A 10,442-nucleotide genomic window follows, 5' to 3' on the forward strand; every position below is an offset into this window, starting at 1 on the left:
GCCCCCCAGCATGCATTCAGAGGAAGTCACAATGATCCAGGTCAAATTTCGTGCAGTCAGCCAAAGATACCTGCAATTACAATGCCTCATTTTTAACTATGTGGCGCTATACCACAAATGAGTAGTTATGGGATTTGTTTGTTTTTCGATCCATGACTTTAATATTTGAGTGTAAACAGCAGGGATGATCTTTTTCATTTACCCTGAATAACACTATAGCAACAGCCAGACCGTTGCGCACCAGTGGACCTCCCAACTCTTCCTTGGAACAAGCACATGAAATAATGCCAATCAGATAGGTATCTCTGACATAATGATAATCAACTCATCTCAAATGCTCACTGAAATTGAGTTGAGCCTACACACTGGCTCCAGACCCCTCCTTTTGAACCCTTTTTTCATCTTCAATTTATTAGATGATGGGATTTTCACTGTTTTCACATCTTCGCCAATTTTCCCTGACAGCTTGAAATATACAGTATAAGGAAAGGATTCAACCTCTATATGCCTACTCACTTTTTGAAATGGCAAAGGAGAGGCAGAACAGAGTGAAGAGTGGTACATATCTTCAACAGCATGATGTTATTTCCAGTTATGACTCATTTGTATGCTTTGTGGATGGAGTTTTGTTTCCCCAAAACTTTTCCCCTGTTTTAAGGATGTTTTGTGCCCTAAGAACGACACTCACATTGGCCGGGTTTCCCAAAATTGTTAAGAAGCTCTTAAGTGCTAAGAACTTCTTAGGAGCGTTGTAAGAATGTTCTAAGAACGCTCCTAAGAAGTTCTTAGCACTTAAGAGCTTCTTAACGATTCTGGGAAACCCGGCCAATGTCTGTTAGTATATACTGTAAATCACAGATTAAATAACAAATATATCATCATTTCGCTCAAAGGAAAGTGCCTTTTTTTCAAGCTGAAAAGTGGTTGTGGTTTTCAGTTCTCAGGCAGCCGAGCCTGAATTCTTTCCCTTTGGAGTCTTATCCTACTGCATAGGTTATAGCTTAATTGCCTTGTGATCTGATTTGTCTACATTTCCACCAGTTTAGTCTTTTAGCCCATCTTTACATATAGGGAATCCTACCGAGATAGAACCCTTTCGACGTTCTGCTTTACCACCACTCATGCCATCACCAGTGTCAGTATGCAAAATAAAAAAAATAGGCCATTGACTGTCCTTCCTATGGACTGATCATGGGCCAAACAAATTAAACTACAGTATATAGCCTATTGTATCGGGCCAAAAGGTGCGATGGCCCACTGGGAAATGCCGGTATTCCAGATGGCCATCCATCCTTGGTTTGAATTAGTAATGGTCTCACTCATTTTGGTGCCTATTTCTAAAGGCACTGTGGCACAACCTGCAGTTGTCTGAAATGTTTCCTGTAAAGACCCTTGTACAGTGTCTGTAAAGACCCCTGATGACGTCAGCCCCATTGACACCCCTCTAAGGTGTGATGTACTAACCACATGTCGCATGGTGAACTTTGAGCGTGTGCACTTTTTGCAGTGTCAAAACTCATTTCAAAATGCAGGCTGAAGAACATGTCATGGTAACTCAAACTGGTAGATGACTATCAGAGATGCGATTACGATCAATAATTCCACTGAGGTTGGTGTGTTTGCGCTATCTGGTTTAAGCCATAAGGCGAGCTTATGTAAAACATCTTACAAAATACTTTTTAAATGAAATCATGTAGTTAAATAACAAACAAAAAAAATGAATGAAAGTATGAAAAGTAATGAAAAGCATGTGGCATTTATTTAATTTCGTCAGTCTTTGACACTCTTTAAAATACTCTTTATCCATGGCAGATATGCTGATATTTTTGTGTAGACATTTGGCTTTTTTGGCTTGTCACAGTTATTTCTCTCGTTGAACGACACTACTCCCACAGCCTTCTTCTTGCAAACCAGAGGGCCACCGGAGTCACCCTGTAACAGACATCAAAAGAGATGAAACAGCTGGCTGAGAAAACAAAAGTAGCAGAGCAACTCAATTTTGTTCTCCCATTTTCATTGACCTTGTGAGTAGTGCATTTGCCCATAGCTTACCTGGCAAACGCCTGCTTTACCATTCGTACAAAGCATGTTTTCACGGAAGTAACTTTTCCATAATTGCTTGCACTCTTCTCTTTTCACTATAACCACATCTGCCTGGAGAAGAAGGTTGCTTACAGGCTCTTTGGTTTTCGTTCTCCCCCATCCGGCCACACTACAAACCATTCCCTTTTTGATGTCTTTGTCTTTCTCGGGAATAGATATCCATTGTACAGATTTGGACCGTTTTGCTCCTTCTGCCAACTGTGTAACATATCCAAAAAAAAACACTGACTGACAATGGCTGAACAGGTAATGAAATGACACAGTGCATCTTTAAACGTGCATTTACTTTGAAGAAATATACATGTAAGTGAAGTGTTGCTATTTAGGCTACCTGTAGAAGTGCGATGTCATTCAGAAGTGGCTTATCAGTGAATCCAGGGTTGACATGGTAGTATTTCACTGGTATCCTTGTGCCACTATTCGGGTTTGTAATGTCCTGACCACCTACCACAACAGTCAAATTCACTCCCCTGCCAAGGAGGAAGAAAACACGCTTATTATGTCAATGTAACTTCAACAATCATATTAACAGCTTTGGCTAACTCTAGCTTTCGTTGCATAACTCATATCACAATTTGTTTTTAAACTTGAATCAGAGAACTTACCAAGTGATACAATGAGCTGCAGTCATGACAAATGACTCAGACACCAGAAAGCCACCACAACTGTGTGTTTCATTTTCTTGCACAGAGACCATGTAGGGCCTGGAGTCTTTTTTTGCTACTGTGCCATTCACAATGGCCACATACCCACCCTGGGCACCTGCCAAAGGAAGTGATGATGGATATCACACATGTACTGTATGTAATACTTTGCACAAAGTTACATACTTAAATACATTATACTGTAACTGTGTCTTGTCAGTTCATTGTTACAGTAATCACAGAACAAGTTCATATTCACCCTATAGAACCTTGCATGACAACATGAGATATGAAAATAAATGCAGTAAATTGTAGAACATCATTTATATACTGTAGGAACTTACTTGAGAAACCCAACAGCAGCATGGAAGCTGCAAGCTGAAGGCAGAGCAGAGTTGCAACACCCATGATGTCCACGAGCCCAAGTGACAGACGCCTCATTGCACTGCAGGGGATATCTCATCCACATCCTCCCCAATGTGGTGTTTGACTGTTTTCGTCAGTTAGCTGTAAGAATGAAAAAAATTTCATAGTCCCTCATATCTCCTCCTCCTCTAACATACACTTGCAAACACACACACACACACACACACACACACACACACACACACACACACACACACACACACACTCACCTTGTGGGGATGAAGTGTATGGCAAGTGACCTTTACCAGTAAATGAATGCTTGAATGATCGCAATTACAGTTCCTTTGAATACCCCGAGTTATGACACGTCACGTCTTAAGGAAAATATCTTGAGATATTACAATGTTCTTAGATGTGAGTAGGCTATTATATTAGACCATGACAACAATGACAACCATTCAGTATCAGCATACATTATCTTAATTATCATTATTACCTCTGCCAAGGAGGTTATGTTTTCATCGAGGTTTGTTTGTTTGTCTGTTTTTTTGTTTGTTAGCATAACTCAAAAAGTTCTGGATGGATTTCGATTCAATTTACAAGAAAGGGTCTGAAATGACCCAAGGAAGAAACCACTCAATTTTGGGAGTGATTCGGATCACCGTCTGGATCCAGGAGGTGGTTATGTTTTCACTTGGCGGAGGTCTGCGATCTCTGAGTGCTTTTCTAGTTTATTATCTTGTTGTCTTCAGTATATTCCATAGTATTCTGCTGTTGTCTGTGTATGTCTAATTGAGCTTGAACCATTTAACGTACACACTTCATTCAACCACCGTTGCTTTATGAAGTGCTTTTCCAAGATGACTCGAACTGACTTTGGATGTGTACTCAACTTGTGATAGGCCTACGTCACATCGCTCCAGGTCTATCGAGTGGAGGCTCTAAGGCAATTGTCAGTTATCGGTTTTGACGATAAAATAGACACAAAAACAAAATAGAGGCAAAGGTACACAGGTAAACAGGTAGCCTATTATGGCCATCTCCTCAATATACTGATGCCTTAAAATGAGAGGAGAGGTTGTCTTGGATGGTGTTTGTGAATTTCACAAGGATAGCAGGAATAAGATATAACAGCAACACAATTAATAGTTTATTAGTCATATTTAGTTCATAGTTTATTGATGTAAATGACAGAGGTAGTGTTTATGAAGACACTCTATCTCAACAGTATAATGGGGATCATATCCCTGTGCTTCCGATTCCTCTTACTTGCACCAAGGTCTTGTATTTTTTTACCAGGAGATGGCGCTCTTGCTCTTTGTTGACATATTTTCTCTCAGTTCTTCTCCTGCATGAGGAGGTCTCTCTTTATTATTTGTCCTCATCACCAATGGCAACTGCACTTTGGTGATTGAGTAATATCTTACTAATGGTGCACCAAAGATGCTTTCGTGCCAACATGCCGTTCCAGAAAATGTTTAGCACATTTTGTCATGCCAGCGGGATTGTTTAGGAGGTGTTCATGACCCTTTCGGTGTGAAGACAAGGCTAGTTTAACTACATAGCACATAGTCACTGGCTAGCATCTGATGCTGCTTTGGCACAAATCTCTACCAAAACAGAGTCATGTCTACTCATGAGTCAGCTGTCCTTGGGGACACAGTTCAGTTCAGTTCAGTACATCTTTATTTCTCTGAAGAAGTGCAATTCATTTGCAGCTCACTTGTCCAGACAGGACTTCAAGGGTAAGGTAGTTACTGTAGGTAGTTGGTAGTTGCAAGGTTACATGTCAGAGCAGAGGCAACAGATCAACATCCATGGGTCACCAATACGAAGAGCAGCATAACATGTGTCCCCTGCTCACTGTGCCCCCTGAGGGCTCCATACACACACACACACACACACACACACACACACACACACACGCACGCACACAATGACACACACACACACACACACACGTACGCACGCACGCACACACACACGCACACACGCACACACACACGCACACACACACACACCCCTCTCTCCGGTTGCTCTGGGCCTTCCCGATGAAAAGCCCTCTAATGCCATAATGGGCCGGCTCAGTGCTGAGGAGAGGCTGTGTGTGACATGTCCGCTGAGCTCCGCTCCACCTCACACACACACAGATGCTGCTGTAGGAAGCTCCCCCAGGGCCCGCAGGCCCATCACCTGGAGGACCAGGTAGCCTAAACATGGTGCATGCTTCATATACTGTACTGTAGCCTGCAGGAAGATGCTATACGTCTATGTTGAGTTTGGAAGGTCAACAGCTAGCAACACAGCTAGCTCTCTTCTCTATTAGACCTATAGAACCAGACCTAGGGCCCTATACTCTGAATGCAGGGTAAAGTGCAAAGTCAGTCTATGAGCAAAATTCTCGTGTATGAACTAACGGCTTCATGTGGGTGATAGCTGACCCACTAATGCTTGTTCTTAGGATCTTTTTCATGGTATTCAAATTGCAAATATATTCTGGTTAGTTATTACAGTAAGCAAGCTTTACCTAGTCTTTAGACACTTTGCAAAGCATTTTTGAGAGCTCCTACTCTTAGACCAAAAGTTTTTCTCAATAGAGATGTTCATTGAAGTTTTCTTTTAGGCTAAATCCATGTTCAGGAAACATGATGTTTTATAAGAGGCTGATCTGATACAGTGGAATCAGAAGGGTACAGAGTCTTTTCCCCTTTCATGGCTTCACTAGGTCCCTTTCCTCAGGTGTAATAATCAAGCACCATGCAGTCTGCATCCATAATCTAGGCGCTTGATTTTATACACCTGTGTTTAGGGACCTGATGAACCCCATGCATATGCAGTGCAAGGGGGCAGCCTGACTACTGTCCGTCTAGTCCTGAGGTGAATGGTTGCGGTAACAGAGGCTCAGACCCTGAACATGTGCGTCTTCATCCTGTCATGTGTCTCCATCCTACTGGGGAGAAGAGAGGCAGCAGACAGACTGTTTTATTTCAGAAGACTCATATTTATATCAGCGCTGGAAATATCTGTAAGGGAAAGAGGTCTTGGACCAGCACGTCCCCCCCCCCCCCGTCCAGCCAAGAGCATTCGTTTTTCTTCTTTCAGCTTTTTTTTTTTTTTTTTTTTTTTTTACATATTTTCAGGACGATGCTGACAATCCTTGACAGACGAAACAGACACCCCCACAGTCACGGACGTTTTATATGTCCGAGAGCAGTCTGTGGAAAAGGTCCAAAATAAATTTTTCTCGCCGCTGCTACTCGAGCTTATTTTTGAAACTCCTGAGAGGGGAAAAGGAGGCCGTGATGAAAACCTAAATTTAAACAGCAAAAACGTGGAAAAAGCCGAGTGAGTGCCGCGGGGTGAACACCCGACCTGGTGGTGAGGCAAGGGGAACACGGGCGTGAGCGGCGTTAGCATTAACCGTGTGAAAATGTCAGTGTGCAAATGCGCAAATGCATGACAAAAGGCAGACAGATAAGCTCCTCTTTCTTGGTGTTTTTTTACTCACACACACACACACACACACACACACACACACACACACACACACACATGCACACACACACACACACACACACACACACACACACACACACACACACACATGCATACTCTATCTCTCCATCACACACACACATGCACAAACACTCTATGTGTACATCATCATCTCTCCAACACACACACACACACACACACACATATTGACACACACACACACACCCTCCTACACTCACACAGATAGATACACACATAGCGGAGGTCGTAGGCTAGAGTGGAATGGGTTTGGCTTGTCCCGTGCTTTGCATGAACCCATCCTGACTTATGTCTTTTCCAGTCACCAAAAGCCAAAGACAACCTCATGATGTTGACTGGGCCCTGGGCCAAACTACAGCCTGCTTCAGTTGGCCCAAGTCTCTGGCAGAGAGTGGCAGCCACCCCACCACTCTACCACCACCACCACCACCACCCCCACCCCATCAAACACCCCCTCCACCCTCCAACCCCAAACCCACCCCGAGCCCCTGTCCCAGCCCATCTTACAGTGTTTGACTTGCCCGCAGGCATCCGGGGAATGCCAAGTGCGGCCGAGGCTGGACGCGTCCCGGCGGGCCAGAGCGGAGCGGCCGCATACCTCGGGCCCGTGGCACGGACAGGCGTCGAGGGTCGGTGGCGGTGGCAGTGGCAGGGGTGGGGTGGGCGTGTGCCACTCAGGGGTACCTGTCTCATGTCCGTCCAGTGGCTTCAGACGGGGAGGCCATAATCCAACCTGTGATGAGAGGGGCCACTCTGATAGATCTGCTCCCCACTGCCAACTCACACGGGGAGAGCTGGACAGGGCAGCGAGAGACGGAGGGAGAGAGAGAGAGAAAGAGTTGGAGAACAGAGAGATAGAGAAATGGAGAGATGAAGAGCAAGATCGAGATGAAGAGATGGGGAGAGGAGAGAGAGAGGGGGGGGGGGGGGGGAATTTGCCCGATTGGAAAAGGGTTTTTTTCTGAAAGTTATGGAACTTAACTCATTTTAACTGCCACCATTTTGAGTTCTATGAGGCGGAAAATATTTCAGATTTTCAGAGATGGATTCCAAGAGCTAGCATGCAGCGTGTGTTCATCTTACTGGAAAAGTTCAAAATAAATACTTGCTGGTTAACTAACTACATATCTGAGGACTGCTTGATTATTAACATATTTGTCCTAAACTGAAAACAACTGAGGAAACCAGTTGCTTTTCCTGGGACGAGGGCAGAATGTCTCTAAGAAAAACTTGCTCTAGGACATGAAGAACATGAAAGCCATTAACAGTCAGCCTCTGGCATTATGTTCCACAAAATCATACCCATGGATTAATGTCCTTCAAATAAATGTATTAGAAAAAAGAAAGAAATAATAATGGGGTGACACACACACACATTCACACACACTATCTCTCACACACACACACACACACACACACACACACACACAATTGCGCACACACACACACACACACACACACACATACATACACACGCACATAAACACACACATGTGTACACACACACATACACACACACACACACACACACACACGCACACACACACACACACACACACACACACACACACACACACACACACACACACACACACACACACACACACACACAGAGAGAGGCACACACATACACACACACACACACACACACACACACACGTACATATAGGCACGCACACAGTTTGCTCCTTGGCCTATTCACCATAACAACTCGGGCTGTTTTTGTAACAAAACAAGCCTAATCCCAAATTCAGAGAGTTGTGAATGGCCCCGAACAAATGGCAGACAAATGAGAGGGATTAGAAGGCCAGTGAAAGACTGAAGGGCTCTGCTATTGATCTCCGGTGGTCCCGCGGTCTTTCAAGGCCACTCCGGCTGAGGAGGCCGCAGAGCAGGAGCACACTGGACCCCCTCAAAGCGCCGTGCGGCTCCACGCTTCACTCCGCGGGGAGACGCAGAGCCACCACAATTAGTCTCGGAGGCCACAATCATTTTATTGAGCTCTGCGGTCGCTGGAATCGCATGCTTTCTCTTCCCTCTCTCTCATTCTCTTTCTCTCCCTCTCCTTCACTCTCTCTCGTCTCTCTCTCTCTCTCTGTCGTTCTCTCTCGCATATACCACCTGTAGATCTGAATATGATGAGCAAACGAGTATTTTATTTGGCCCTACGTTTTCTTCCCCAAGGGTCATTGTTTGTGGTTGCCGGCCTTTGGTGAGACTGTAGCAGTGGCCGAACAGCTCTTCTGTAGACATTAGTGCACTACATTCCTGCAGTATGTGTGGTGTGTTCTCGTCACAGCGCGGATGACTCTTATCTGAATGCTAATGTGCCATTTGAAGTTGCGTATTACTGTATGCTGACTGACTGACCCCATGCTTCTGAGCAGCGCGTCATTCTCTCGTCTCGCTAATTGTTTTGAAGATAGAAAATTAACATCTGTCCCTCATAAGACCCGAGTAGTTTTTCCCGAGATTGGAATTTTAAGCTTTTTGGCGGTAACGCGACCACAACTGTGACCACAGCCATCTGCTTATGTGATTGTTCGGCTTAAGGGTAGCTAGTTGTTTGCCAAGCCACACAGCGAGCATCACCATAAGCCAAAACACTTCAGTATCTCTTTAGACGCGCCACTCTAGGCACAGCGGCTTCAAATAAGCGCACGTCGTCCTTTACCTCCTGACAGACTTTTAAGAGGAAACACCTGCACGCAACATTAGACTGTGACACAGTGGAGGGAGGAGAGGAGAGACGCAGAAGATGGCCCAGCAAAAAAAGTCTGAAGGCAGGCCCCAGTTTGCGTGGTTCTTTGAAGAGCGCTCTCCCCACCTTGATTTTCCATAACGTTTTTGGGGTTTGCTCGTGATCAAAGGCCGCGGGCTTTGATCTGGCGGCCCACGGCACTGCCAAGGGATCACTCTTGTCTCGCTGGCGAGCACTCTGACAGGACAGTACAGAAACAATGATAATTACAGGCTCCTGTACGGTTTCGCCGCTTGTCGAACAGCGGGCTGGCATAAACAGACAGCCTCACCTTAAAGCCAAGAGAGGGGGGAAAAAGGAGCATGGAATTCCTGGACTGTTATGAGGGGGGGGGGGGGGGGGGGCAGTGGAGGGAGAGAGAGGGAGATACAGACTGGTTGACGATCAGGCACCGCTCACAAGGGAACAGGCAGAAAATAGGATTTACTATGGAGGCTTCACATGTTGGGGTGTTGACATACCTTTGGTGGCCATTGCCATACTGAATTTCATATGAAATTGTACTCATTGTTGTTTACATTCGTCTACTTATCAGAAACTCAGCAACAAACTATTGAAATTGTGGCCGCAGGACATGCTTTGTGGTTTTAGCTTGGCTTGTGAGCAAAATATAATGTGTTGACAAGAAAGATTGATGAGGCCAAATGTAATCTTGAATTCCTCTCACATGTTTTGCAGCCCCGTTTTACAGGTATAGGCCCACTACAGTTCCATCAAGCAGCATGATGTCACTTCTCCTATGGGTCCATCAAGCAGCATGAAGTCCCTGCCTGGGCCTCAATATGTTTCCAATCATTCCGATGCGAGCACCTGCCATCTGTGTTCCTCTAACATGTGGGAGTGAGAGAAGCCACGTGCCTCTACGGTCAGCTACACTCAAGACCTGATGAACATATCATACAGCTACATTCAGTTAGGAGAGTGCTGATAGTACACAGTCTTTGAAGCATGATGTATGTAGATTACAAATGTACTGTATGTATCAGGTAGAACTTGAACTTGGACAGATGAACTTGAATATGAATAGATTTTCC

The sequence above is a fragment of the Sardina pilchardus genome, chromosome 15 (genome assembly GCF_963854185.1).
Source record: "Sardina pilchardus chromosome 15, fSarPil1.1, whole genome shotgun sequence".
Classification (NCBI taxonomy): Eukaryota; Metazoa; Chordata; class Actinopteri; order Clupeiformes; family Clupeidae; genus Sardina; species Sardina pilchardus.